Source organism: Gekko japonicus, unplaced genomic scaffold, assembly GCF_001447785.1.
Source record: "Gekko japonicus isolate JY-2015 unplaced genomic scaffold, Gekko_japonicus_V1.1 scaffold752, whole genome shotgun sequence".
Lineage (NCBI taxonomy): Eukaryota > Metazoa > Chordata > Lepidosauria > Squamata > Gekkonidae > Gekko > Gekko japonicus.
This window is the reverse complement of record NW_015170296.1, coordinates 399,096-413,538: the sequence shown is the minus strand read 5'-3', so window position 1 is coordinate 413,538 and position 14,443 is coordinate 399,096. Positions and strand designations below refer to the sequence as shown.

Sequence of the window (14,443 nt, the reverse complement as noted above, 5' to 3'; positions counted from 1 at the left end):
CATTTAATTTTTACTTTTTATCTAATTTAAAAAAAATTTTCAACTTGTAATATTTTTCTGCACACCTGGGCATTGCACCACACGTGCAGGAAAATCTCCCTGCCCCCCAGGTGTCCCCGATGTGCGGATTTAGATATCCGCACAGAGGGGGCAACTTGGCTATTAGATATATAGATATGGAGCAGAAGTCCATCAGTGGCTATTAGCCACAAGGTATAGATAGGAACTCTTGGTCTGGGGCAAGTGATGCTCTGTATTCTTGGTGCTGAACAGTTGGGTTAGAACAGATAAAAGGAAGTACTTCTTCACCCAAAGAGCGATTAAACCATGAAATTCACTGCCACAGGAGGTGATGGTGGCTACAAGCATGGACAGCTTCAAGAGGGAATTAGATAAGCATATGGAGCAGAAGTCCATCAGTGGCTATTAGCCACAACGTATAGCCACTTGCTGGGGCAAGTGATGCTCTGTATTCTTGGTGCATAGGGCGGGGGGCAACAATGGGAGGACTTCTAGTGTCCTTGCCCCACTGCTGGACCTCCTGATGGCACCTGATATTTTTGGCCACTGTGTGACAGAGTCTTGGACTGGATGGGCCATTGGCCTGATCCAGCATTGGTTTCTCTTATGTTTTTATGAGGAGGAGGAGGAGGAGGAGATTGGATTTATACCCCGCCCTTCACTTGGAGTCTCAGAGTGGCTTACAAACTCCTTTCCCTTTCCCTCCCCACAACAGAAACCCTGTGAGGTAGGTGAGGCTGAGAGAGCTCTGACAGAAACTGCTCTTTTCAAGGACAGCTCTTATCAGAACTATGGCTTGCCCTAGGTCATCCAGCAGCTGTGAGTGGGGGAGTGGGGAATCAAACCTGGTTCTTCCAGATTGGAGTCTGCACACTTAACCACTACACCAAACTGGCTCACCTGTTGGCTGGTGGTAGCCAAAGCACATGAGAATGGTGACACGCTAAGGGTGTTGTCCCTTTAACATGGACATCCAGCACAGATGGACCAAGAGGCAGGTACTGATATACATTTTCTTTCAAGTTTAATATAGCAGAATCTATTTTTGAGATGGTAATTTTCAAAGACCGTTATGAAAGTTATATTGGACATAATCTGTATACATGCATTTCAAATGGCTTTTCCATATGTGTTCTTTTGTGCTCCCATTGCATTGTTTGTTTTTCTTTTCTGCACGTGTTTGCTTCCTCTAGTGGTCGTTCACGGCCGCTTAAAAACTGCATGGAAATACAGTGATGTAATATCAAAGTGACCACGAGGGGGAGCCAAACATGTATGGAACAGGAAAAAAACAACCCAATGCAGTAGGTTGCCCACAAGCAACGAAACTAAGACGTGTGGAAAAGCCCAAAGACAGGTTTTGAACAACTTTTTTCAGTGAATGACTGTATCATGTACCTGTTACTACCAAAACAATTCCATGCTAATTGTGATTCAAGGTAAACTGTGAACGTTATAAATTATAGTATAAGTTGCCGGGAAAACTAGACCCTGAAGGTTGTTGCACCTTTTAAAAGGTCGCTTCCACAAAGAGGCTTTGGTCCCGTTTGGGATTCAAACCGGAGCGAGATTTTCTTGGAGCATCTGCACAGCGTCATCCCCTAACTGTCCTCTTTCAGCGGTTTCCTCTGCTTTGACACAACCTCTCTTAAAACTGGTTTGATATGATATTTTGGAAAGACTGCAGTCAAGAAGAAGAGAAGAGATTGGATTTATACCCCGCCCTTCACTTGGAGTCTCAGAGGGGCTTACAAACTCCTTTCCCTTCCCCTCCCCACAACAGACACCCTGTGAGGTGGGTGGGGCAGAGAGAACTCTGACACAAACTGCTCTTTTTCAAGGACAGCTGTGCCAGAGCTTGTGACTGACCCAAGGTCACATCAGCAGGTGCAAGTGGAGGAGTGGGGAATCAAACCCGGTTCTCCCAGATTAGAGTCCGCACACTTAACCACTACACCAAGCCTGTTTGCATGCCATGTGGTCGGAAGTCCCTGGCGTGCTGGCACCATTTCCCTTCCCCCGGCCATGTGTATTGCCAGCCTCCAGGTGGGGCTCGAAGAACTCCTCGAATTACAACTGATCTCCAGAATACACAGATCAGTTCCTTTGGAGAAAATGGCTGCTTTGCAGGATAGACTGAGGGCACCGTACCAGTTTGGTGTAGTGGTTAAGTGCGCGGACTCTAATCTGGGAGAACCGGGTTTGATTCCCCACTCCTCCACTTGCACCTGCTGATGTGACCTTGGGTCAGTCACAAGCTCTGGCACAGCTGTCCTTGAAAAAGAGCAGTTTGTGTCAGAGTTCTCTCAGCCCCACCCACCTCACAGGGTGTCTGTTGTGGGGAGGGGAAGGGAAAGGAGTTTGTAAGCCGCTCTGAGACTCCTTTGGGTAGTGAAGGACGGGGTATAAATCCAATCTCTTCTTCTTTTACCTCACAGGGTGTCTGTTGTGGGGATCCTCCTCCTCCTCCTCCTCCTCTTCTTCTTCTTCTTCTTCTTCTTCTTCTTCTTCTTCTTCTTCTTCTTCTTCTTCTTCTTCTTCTTCTTCTTCTTCTTCTTCTTCCTCCCTGCTGAAGTCCCTCCCCTCCCCAAACCCCATCACCCCCAGGGCTCACCCCAACCCCCCAGGAATTTTCCAACCTGAATCTGGCAATCCTAGCTATGCCCCCATTGCCACCGAGGGCTCTTCAGGGGTTTTAAAAACAAAATTGGCACTTGGCATCTCACAACAGAGCTATAACATCATAACAATCGGTCTGCTAGGTTCTCTGAATTCACAGCTCTCATTAAAAAAGAAAATCTATACACATAAAAATCTACAGAAAGTGGATCAGCTGTTTAAAGGAGATGTTGTATTGGCTGTTGACCTCTGCAGGATGTTTTGTAATAGTATTAATTCCTCTATCAGATACTGGTTTCCGAGAATCCTTCAGATCCCTTTGTTACACATACATTTCAAAGAATTAAAGAGATTTCTATCAGATAAGGAAGATTCTTATCATTTGGATAGACACGAATCGTACTCAGGAAATGCTTTTCTTTTCACAAGGCCTCCCGATGGAAGAGATTCTCTAAGTATAAATATAAGTTGTATGCTTTGGGCTAACCTTGCCTAGAATACAGGTTTGTGTTTTAAAAGGAAAGGGACAGAAAGTAGCAAATTGTTATGATTACGGGGAGGGGGGGGGAGATAATCTCCCTAGCAGCAAACAAATTTTAGGTGCTGCAAAGGAAATATTAAAAATATTTGGTAATGTAAGACTGCAAAGTCAAGGCTCTTATCAACAAATAATATTTGGATTTGCAAATACATACAAACGACTTGCAAAATTATTGGGTTGGATTACATAGATACTAGGAATAGCCAGGCAGAAAGATTACACAGGATTTTGTTCCATAGTATGAAAAACTGCATACGGTAAATAACCCAACATAGGAAGATATTTTAAAACTTTCTTAAAAAAAATAATATTCTGTTTTTGAAAAATGTTAAAGGAGTCATTTTCTGCCCGAATCTAGCTGTTCTACTGCAGAAAGACACGGCTATCCTCTGAGACTATTTCATACCCAGGCAATGAAAAAAGAGACATTTATAGAAGAACCACATCACATTTAGTTCCATGATCTTTTTAACAGACTTCCCCCCCTTTCTTTCACAGAGTTCAGCTGTTGGGGCTATGATTTTAAAGGAAAGACTAGAGATGGGAATCAGGTTTCGTTTAACACAATCCCTTGTCCCCATTTGCCCACTGAAACTCACTCCCTTCAAGCTGTTTTAGACTCCGCTGGGGAAAATTGTTCGGGAGGTGTTTTTGAAGCAGAGTACAGCTGTGTTATAAGGGGTCGGCTCAGGAGTTGACTTCTGTTAGGAATACTCTGTTTTTCTCCTGCAGTTCTTCAGGCTCATTCCCACTACGTCATGCTGTTTTACTAGGAATCGTTGCTTTTAGACGCAAATAAATGTGATTGTCATATGTTGCAATCCGCTTGCTACTGGACCGAATAGCTTGGTTTAGTAGCAACCTCTGGCTGTTAGATTCAAATATCGTTCAAAGGTTATCATATTAGCTTATTGTCTGAATAGTTCCATTGTACTGGTAATCTGCCTTGAGTCCCCATGACAAAGGCAAATTATAAATGGAAATAAATCAATAAAATAATATCACTCCTGACCAGTTCCTAGGGTTGCCAGCTTCCAGAAGGGGCCTGAAGATTGCCTGGAATCAGGGCTTTTTTTGTAGAAAAAGCCCAGCAGGAACTCATTAGCATAATAGGCCACACCCAACAGCTAAAACTCATTAGCATATTAAGCCTTCCCTTGGCTTGCCCCGGTGCCCCACAGCTGCGGGGACCCCGGGCAAGCCAGCCCTCGGACAGGTCGGGGAAGACACAGGGAGGCCTCCCCTCCGTGCCACCGGCCTGCCTCGAAGTTGCCGGGGGGGGGGTCACTCTCCAGGCCTTCCCTCTGTAGCCATGCACACAGAGGTTTTGGCTGTAGTGGGTGTGGCCAACTCTGAAGCCAGCCGGAACTCTGTTCCTGTGCGTTCCTGCCCAAAAATAGCCCTGCCTGGAATTATCACTCATCTCCAGGTGACAGAAATCAGTTCCCCAGGAGAAAATGGTGGTTTTGGAGGATGAACTCTATGCCGTTACGCTAGGATTGCCAGGTCCTTACTGTCTGCTGGCGGGGGGCTCCAGGCTGCTTCCCTGGACCTTCTGGACATCACCCGGAAGTGATGTCATCATGCTGGGCAAGTCGTGCAAGGGATCATAGAGTTTTTAGCCAAATGCTAGAGCGACCCCTGCATGATGTGCCCGGCGCGATGACGTCACCTCTGGGCACATGGGGTGCAGCAGGGCTCTTTGGTGGTTAATTAGAGCTGCTCTGAGCCACCATGGTCGGTGGGACAGGTGGAGCATAAACATCTAATTTAACAATATCTTAGCCGTCATCTTTGCATAAAGCATCTGAGTCTAGCTGATTTCAACGGCACATGTCATCCCTTTAGGGATGCCAGGCACTCTGTAGTATTAACAGCTCCAGGTTGAGAAATCCCTGGAGATTTGGGATCTGAGCGTGGAGAGGGCACAAATTGGGGAAGAGGAGGGACCTCTGTGGGGTGTAATGTCATAGAGTCCCCCCCCCCTTCAAAGCAGCCATTTTCTCCAGGGAAGCTGATCTCTGTCAGCTGGAGATCAGTTGTAATTCTGGGAGCTCTCCAAGCACCACCTGGAAAACCCTGGCCTCCCGAGACCTCCTGTCATCTGGCTAATTTTCCCTCTGATACCTCAGGCACCTGTGGGAAGAAATGGGGGGGGGGTGAAGCACACGCCAACATCATGACTAACTTTTGATGGCTTGCTTCAGGTGGATAGCTGTGTTAGCCTGTAGTAGTAGAACGGAAATTCAAGTTGATGAGCACCTTAGAGACCAACATTTTTAAAATAGATTGCTCTTCATGTGTTCCCTTCAGTAATTTCAGAGCTACTCAGTACCTTCCAATTGTTAAGAAGAAGAAGAAGAAGAAGAAGAAGAAGAAGAAGAAGAAGAAGAAGAGTTGGATTTATACCCAGCCCTTCATTCAGAGCATCTTACAATCTCCTTCCCTTCCTCTCCCCACAACAGACACCCTGCAAGGTAAGTGGGGCTGAGAGAGCACTGAGAGAACTGGGACTGGCCCAAGGTCACCCAGCTGACTTCATGGGGAGGAGTGGGGAATAAAAAAAAACCCAATGAAACGTAATCGAGAGTTGCCTGACTTGTGTGGCAAGTTTATACATTTAGTTCTGAGTCCTTTGCTTGCAAAATCTGCATGTCAAGATGAATATATATCAACAATCAAAAGCAGCATTGTTTCTGTGTATAGCATCCCATTTTCTTAAATGGAAATCAACAATTTTTACAGGGATTTAAGCCGCACTCCTGGTCAGCTCGAAGCAACTTTCAAATTGTGGTTTCTCTTTCCAGGAAATCTCTAACTCAAAAATTCAGTACTTTTAACTATTTGCAGCAAATTATATCATAATGCTAAACAGGTAAAGGACATGAACACAAGCTACTTACCAAGAGCTTAGAACGCGATGGCACTTCCCCCTTTGTTGAAGAACAGTGTAACTGTCAATGTATTTCGGTCTAGCAACCAACCTGTATAGGTTCCCAAGACTGTGATTTGACTATTCAAGGAAGTTGACTCAAAGTCAAAAATCACTGAAGCAGATAATCTCTCTCTGCTCACAGATCAGTTTCGTAGTACATAGAAAGGCAAAGAGTTTTATGTTGGTCAGGTGAGGCATTCACATCGAACAAAGGGAGTAGTGCTTCTTCGTGGGTTTTGTACGTTCAGGAAAAGGAGGGGCATATACAGAAACGAAACCGATGAGGGCAAAGTTTGAGTCCAGGGGCACCTTTAAGACCAACAAAGGTTTATTCAAAGTGTAAGCTTTCGTATGCAAAGCACACTTCTTCAGACAAATTGGAATAAAACCTCCTCAAGGGTTACTGACAGGGAAAAAGGGGGTGGGGGACAGCCCTTACAAAGGGCCACTCGGAGCCCAGATCCATATGCAGAGCTGAAATTGGATCAGGTGGCTGATAAGATCAACGGATGGCAGCAAATCAGCTCGGAAATGCAGAAGTTAACAAAGAGATGTGAGAATGAAGCTAGAATCCAGCAGTACCCCCAAGACAAACCAAGCTCAACCCTGTGTACATGCGAGAACCGAGACTCAGTATGTGCACACTTCTTCATATACTTTGAAACAGATTTCCTCAAATATTACATGTGCGGGGGGGGGGGTTAGTTGCCAGGAAGAGCAGTTTAGAATTTGTTTTTAAGTTGTGTTGTCACCTTAATCATAATTTCTTCTGGGTAAAGAATGTCATTTTCTAAAAATTCATTTGTAATATTCACATCCTGCCTTCTTCCCATGCAGTCTATCAACATAAAAAAACCTAAGATCATGGCATCCAGCCCCATCATTCCTTGGCAAATAGAAGGGGAAGTCGTGGAAGTAGTGACAGACTTCACGTTCCTGGGATCCCAGATCACCGCAGACTGTGACAGCAGCCATGAAATTAAAAGACGCCTGCTCCTTGGGAGGAAAGCGATGGCGAACCTAAACAGCATGATAAAAAGTAGAGACATCACCCTGCCAACAAAAGTCCGCATGGTCAAAGCAATGGTATTCCCAGTAGTCATGTATGGCTGCGAGAGTTGGACTATAAGGAAGGCCGAGCGCCGAAGAATAGATTCTTTTGAACTATGGTGCTGGAGGAGACTCTTGAGAGTCCCTTGGACTGCAAGAAGATCAAATCAGTCAATCCTAAAAGAAATCAACCCTGACTGTTCCCTGGAAGGCCAGATACTGAAACTGAAGCTCAAATACTTTGGCCACCAAATGAGAAGGGATCACTCACTGGAGAAGACCCTGATGCTGGGAAAGATTGAAGGTCAAAGAAGACGGGGACGGCAAAGGATGAGATGGTTAGACAGTGTCATAGATGCAACGAACATGAAATTGAGCAAACGTCAGAGGATGGCGGAAGACAGGAAGGCCTGGCGTGATCTGGTCCATGGGGGCGCAAAGAGTCGGACTCGACTGCGACTGAATAACAACAAGAAGAAGCTTTTTAAAAATAATTTCAAGATACAACACATTAAAGTGACCAAATACTAAATCAAATAGTTGTGAAATAGTTCACAGAGGTAAAACAGCAGCAACACAACTCAAGATACCCTTAAAAACAAAGTTCGGCTTTAGCTTGATGCCAGGGTACCAGGACTCAGTCTGGGGATCCAAGAGGCCAGAAGCCAGAGGTGGGGTCAGAAGAAGTCCATGATAAGTGTTATGTATTGTGTTATATGGGTAGCCTGAATTGTAGAATGAGCCTGAGCTTCAGTCACAAGCTCCATAGACTCTCAGTATCCTAAAACCAACAGCCTGATTGGCTGCTGTTGTGCAATGGACCAATCAGGGAAGACTATGACTTTTGGCGGGAACAAACCCTATTACTTCTAAGCACTCACTTCTGATTACACCTTATTGTTCTAGGGCAGTGGTGGCGAACCTATGGCACGGGTGCCAGAGGTGGCACTCAGAGCCCTCTTTGTGGGCATGCGTGCCATCGCCCCAGCCAGGCCCAGACCATCGTTAAAGTGTCAAATTCTCTGCCAAATAATTTTAAGTAAATGAAAGCATTTGGGATTGCTTTCCTTACTTTGTTTGGATCATCTTAAGTTAATGTATGAGTTGTTTTTTCTAAAGTAAAAGTAAAGTATTCAGGTTAAATTGCCATGTTGGAACTTTGCGATAAATAAGTGGGTTTTGGGTCGCAGTTTGGGCACTCGGTCTCTAAAAGGTTCACCATCACTGTTCTAGGGGGTATGGTTAGCCAGTTCCAAACTATATATAAGTTGTGGTTGTTCTGTGTGCTCTGTGTTATTGTGTGTTCTGATAAACTGAAATCACTGGTTAAAGAAAGAGCTGCCTGATCTTGAGTTACAACAATAAGATTTTCCGAGGATTCATATGAGGGTCTGAAGGCCAGAGGAAGGGAGTGAGATTAAAAAGCAGGCATGGTCCAAAAAAGGGGAGGGTGCGCATGTATACATATGAAGCTGCCTTATATTTAACTAGACCACTGGTCCAGCCAGGTCACTCCGGGCTCTCAGGCGGATGTTTATCACATTACTTGTTATCTGATCCTTTTTAACTGGAGATGCTGGGGACTGAAACTGGAGCCTTCAGTGTACAAAATGGAGGCTTTTCTACTGAGCCACAGCCTCTCCCAGAGGTCAAATGTAAACGTCTGAACTTGGTCTGTTCACAGCTGATGTTTCCCAGTCTGAACACATGAACCTAAGAGGCATCCAGTTGGATCAGTAGGGTGTTCCATCTAGTTCAGCATCCTGTTTCACACAATGGCCAACTAGTTGCCACAGAGGGTCAACAAACTGAGCATAAAGGCCGTGGCCTTCCACTGCTGTTGCTTCTCAGGTCTGGCATTCAGAGGTCTACGGCCTCCGAAGATGGAGATTCCCTTTCATCACCGTAGCTAGTAGTCATGGATAGAGCCATTCTCCATGAATCTCCTTAATCCTGTTTTAAAGCCATCTGTGCTTGCGGCCGTCATTATATCCACTGGCAGCAAATTCCCCAATTCAATTGCTCATTGAGTGAAGATATATGTCCTGAATCTGTTGCTCATTGGACAGATCTCAAAAAGAAGAGGAAGAGGAAGAAGAAGAGGAGGAGGAGGAGATTGGATTTATACCCTGCCCTTCACTACCCAAAGGTGTCTCAGAGTGGCTTACAAGCTCCTTTCCCTTCCCCTCCCCACAACAGACACCCTGTGAGGTAAAAGAAGAAGAAGAGATTGGATTTATACCCCGCCCTTCACTACCCAAAGGTGTCTCAGAGCGGCTTACAAGCTCCTTTCCCTTCCCCTCCCCACAACAGACACCCTGTGAGGTAGGTGAGGCTGAGAGAGCTCTTGACAGAAACTGCTCTTTTTCAAGAACAGCTCTTATCAGAACTACAGCTTGCCCAAGGTCATCCAGCCAGGTGCAAGTGGAGGAGTGGGGAATCAAGCCCGGCTCTCCCAGATTACAGTCCGCGCACTTAACCACGACACCAAACTGGATCTCTAGAAGTATGACCGAGGAAGGGAAAAGTATCACCCACTTTCTCCAACCCGTGCATAATTGTATAACTACCTCCATCTTGCCTCCCCTGTGTGTGTAAAGTGCCATCAAGGCATAGCTGTCTCACGGCTACCTAGGGTTGCCAGTTGCAGGTGGGGAAATACCTGGAGATTTGGGGAGAGGAGCCTGAGGAGGGCGGGGTTTAGGGAGGGGAGGGACTTCAATGGGGAACAATGCCATAGAGTCCACCTTCCAAAGCAGCCATTTTCTCCAGGTAAACAGATCTCTGTTGCCTGGAGATCAGTTGTAATCCCAGCCACCACCTGGAGGTTGGCAACGCTATAGAAACTCCTTGGGTCCCCCCCCCCCAGGCAAATGATTAAGCAGAGGTGGTTTGCCATTCCCTTCCTCTGCAAAGTCTTCCTTGGTGGTCTCCAGTCCAAGTGCTTAGCTTCGGAGATCTGATGAGATAAGGTGTACCATACCGTTCCACATCCCTCATGCCTCCCTTAGCCATCGTTGCTTTAAGCTGAAAAGCCCCAGAGTCTTTAGCCTTTCTTCGTAGGAAAGGTGCTCCACCCAAGGATGCCACAAACTCCTCAGTGCACAGCTGTGATCGGTTGTGAGTTGCCCTTGCCTCCGCCGACATCTGGCTTGAATGGCTGTTAAGAGCTCTTGTGGCTGGAGTGGTGGAGCTGCGGTGGTGGGGTTTCGTTTCCTTTTTGCCCTGCAGGCTCCTAAACATCTGTGCAGTAGGTAAAACCGATTTTCCTACTAGGTCGTGGATGGCTGAGTCAGGTGATGAAATGAGGTTGGAAGGGGGAAGCATGTGAAATAATGCTGATAACGTGGATTTAAACCAATATCGAATGCTAAGGCCTTTTTAGAAACACAGCGTTTAGAAACACTGGCTCACTTGCTCACTCTTTATTTATATGACTTACTGCTGAGCAGCGTGCAGCAACAATAGGTATGTGAGGGAGGGGGAAACTAGGATTCCCATCAGTCTGTGTATCAAATGTATAAAATACTGCTGATTGCAGTGTACAGTACTGTGCCATGTGAATAGGCAAAAACTTACCCAGTGAACCAGCTGAAACTGCTTATAACAGCTGAACTGACTGATGAAAAAACGGGTCCCTGCAAGCAACTGGTGAACAGAATGTAAGCTGAACTGAAGGGTGTTCAAGTTTCTTTAGTATTGTGACAGAACAGTCCTGCTCTGGCCTACAGTCCTTGTTCCACCCTGCCCTTCTGAGTTTTCCCAACATCTGGAGAGGCAGCTTCTCTCTCTTTCTCTCTCTCTGTTCAGCCGCTGCCACCATCTGGCCTTTGTAGGAATTGCCCACTGGGAGGGTCAGGAGGACTCCCACCTTCCCTTCCACATTCTGAGGCCTTGCCTTTGTGTCTCCTGCTGCTCAGCACCTGGTCACCATGGGGACAGTTCACTGCCTTGTGTGCCTCTAGGGGAGTAGCCACTTGCCAGCTGACTGCCCTCCCCTTCCTCCTGGTACTCTTTTAAAAATAGTGTGCCCAAGATGGTGGAGGTCTGTGTGGCACAGAGAACCCCTACCAGGACCAAAAGTTACAATGTACTTATTTAAAAGAAAAATGTTCACAAGCATACTTTTAGCACAGCACCAGATTGAGCAAGAAGAAAGAAAAGGGTAAAATGCATTTCCTCCCTCTATACATGCAGTATCAGATGTTATAGATAAGGCAGGCCCCAGAGCTTAGAAAGTTACAGATATTTACAGGAGTGCCATTACCTTCAAGCCTCCTTCAGGTCTGCAGGCCAGCACATGGCAATGGCTGCCTCCTCCAGACCTCGGTTAAGAGCTCTGTCTGCTTTTATGGAATCAGCATCAAAAAGAGAGCTTCCTCCTTGTTCTCAGGGGTTTTAGCACCTCTCTTTCCCCTTCCACTGACCTAGTCAGGCCAGGTCAAAGAAACTTTTCCTGAAATCTCCAGGAGTTTCTTCCTGAAGTCTTTCTAGTCTTAATTCCTCCAAATCTCTGTTCCCTGCTGGGGTGGGGAACTTGACCATCCCATTGTCACTTGCTAGACTTATTAGCATTTCTAAAAAGGTGGTTGAGGTAAGTTGGAACACCTCCGCCCCCTGTCTGTCCTCAGCCCAGAGAGAAGATCTTTCTATAATTGAAAGTGAAGGTTTTGCTCAGTTCAAACTTTGAAAAAAAAGGAAAGTGTTTCTTCACAAGCACCAACATCATAATTATATTGGTTTCCCATTTCTTTGGGTTTTTTCAGCTCTGCAATATCCTTTTTGAGACACGGCAGCCAGAAATGTACGCAGCATTCTGACTTCAGCAACAGAACAGACGTACGCAAGGGCATGACAATAGTAGCCATTTTATTTTCAGCTTCTTTTCTAATGATCTCCAGCATGGAGTTTTTCTTTTTCACACTTGCTGTATACTGAGACTGCTTCCATGTGGCAACAATTCTGTCTGTAGCTCTCACTGTTGAATTTGCAGAGGCATTCGCAGCAGCCACAGAGCGTCCACATGCCAGTTTCCCACACTTGCCTTGCCTGCGATTGCCATTTCCCCCTGCTCCACTAAAGGCTTTTCCAGTTGTTGTTGTTTTTAAACAGATCAGCAATGGCTAGGTTACCACAGTGCGATAACATTATGGAGATCCATCACCAGAGTCTGCTAGTTACTATGAATTCTCAGTGTACCTTGATTAATTACTGAAAGCTCCTGACTGGGTTAAATTTGGGCTGTAGAAAGTTAAGTCAGATCTTAAAGAAGTCTGGTCATATAGGAAATTGAATGGACTCTGGTGTACTTTATTAATGATGATTTTGTTTATATGTTTATAGGTCGTCAAGTTTATTACGGTCATAGACCAGTATAATAAAAGACATGGAAATACAGTTACAGGAGCAGTAAAATTATAAAATATATCGGCATCTAAAATTATAAATAGGATCTAAAAACTTTAAAATACAGAAATAATAAAATCAGAATTGTGATCAAAAATTAGGTTTAGGCCTATCTGTCCTTTATCTCTTTCCTAGTTTGGTATGCCAACCATGCGGCAACCAACAATCAACGATGGGCGTGCGCGTGGATGAGCTGAAGAAAGATGGCGGCCAGGACGGGCGGGTGAAACAGACGCAGAAGGGGTGCCCAGGACAGGGGGGAAAGACAGCTCTCCGGATCTGATTTCAGTTGAGTTGCCTTGTCTTGAAACCTAGGGGGGTCAGTTTCGTTTGTGACAATCCTACAGTGAAGAAGCCATGTGTGCATATGTCCCAATTCAACTTGCAAGGCCAGGAACAGACTCCGGGGCCTTTCGCGCACCAGACAGGCACTCAACACTGAAACAAGGCTTCTCTCTCAGCACACCCCTCCACTGGGCCAGGCATTAAGAAACACTTGCAGGAAAGGGGGCAGTGTATTCTATGAACGATTACGGAAAATACCGTTGAATAAGCAGAAACTATTAATAAGGCAATAGCAACATTTGGACTCCCTCACATTACGGTACACGAGGAACCAATAAGGGAAACAGCTCTTGATACAAAATTAAGGGACCGCAAGTGCTGTTCCTTCATGATGGAAGCCAGTTTCGGTCATGTTGCCCGTCCAGCCAATGTCCATCATGCCTCCTCTACAGGTTTTTGCATTGGAAATGCAAGCGGATCGAGGGGTCTTTCCACCAGGAAGGCTGTCTCAATTCCCTCCAGAGGCCTCTTCCTTCCAAACAACCAGAGATTCTCCCACCTGGACACATCTCCCTCTCAAAACCTTCCCCCCTGCCAAAGAACATGGGGGTCGGTTAACAACACAAAATGGGGAGGTTCCTCCAGACCCACAGCTGCTCTGCATGCCTGCATCCCAGTTCCTGAACACAGCCTCGGCCATTTAACACCAAGACAATCGCAGCCGTGTGCCCCCAAAGGTATCCTTCCTCTCCCTGACACACAGGAACGCAATTCAGCATTTCTGGACAGCCAGCAGGACTCAGCTGCAAATAAGCAAAAGCATTTCTTATGGGTGATGAAAAAGGGTGCCTAAAAAAAAAAAAAACAGTCTCTCCCATGGCACTTCAAAGATCAGGTGTCATCCCTACGCCCTACATAACGGGTGCTCCCCCTTTCTGTTGTGACAACGTAGCATGGGGGGCAGGTCTCCTGTCTGAACGGCTTTGCAGAATCCCCTCCACACCACCAGTTCAAGAGCATTTTGCATGGGGCTTGTCTAATTATTATTTTGCTATATATGTATGATGGGTATAGGGTATTTTACAGGGAATATAATCTAAAGTTAAAGATTGGAGTATGAGTCAGCAGTATAAAACTCAAATGAGGGTAATTAAGAAGATAAATCTTGCATTTATCAAGTGGAATTTGTGAGAACCTTACATAGAGAATTTAAAGTCTATAGAGAATGGGTAAAGTAAATAATATAGTAAGCAAGTTAAAATGTAATATGATAAATTGTTCTAGAAAGGCGTACAGAAAGTGCTGATTTGTATATTTGGCTTCTATATATAAGAGTTGAATATATGGTATGTGGCATGGTATATGGATAACAGTTTTTAGGATTTATATGTATCTATATTGCTACCTAGGAGCTGCGGTGGCTCAAGTGGTTAAGACGCTGTACTGCAGGCTGTGGAAGGTCAGTAGTTCAGCAGTTCAAGACCCAGGTTGCCGCATGACGGAGTGAGCTCCCGTCTCTGGCTCCAGCTCCTGCCAACCTAGCAGTTCGAAAGCAAGAAATTGCAAGTAGATAAATAGGTACCACT

General features: G+C 45.6%; 1 protein-coding gene across 1 annotated transcript in view; it reads right to left on the bottom strand.

Moving 5' to 3' along the window:
• The window catches only part of LOC107116067 (placenta-specific gene 8 protein-like), a 23,730-nt gene extending 17,442 nt beyond the window's left edge, over window positions 1-6,288 (bottom strand). The window contains exon 1 of the mRNA XM_015417926.1: window positions 6,085-6,288. The gene's annotated coding sequence lies outside the window, so the exon portion shown is untranslated. The remainder of the gene's footprint in view (window positions 1-6,084) is intronic.
• Window positions 6,289-14,443: the final 8,155 nt, after the last annotated feature.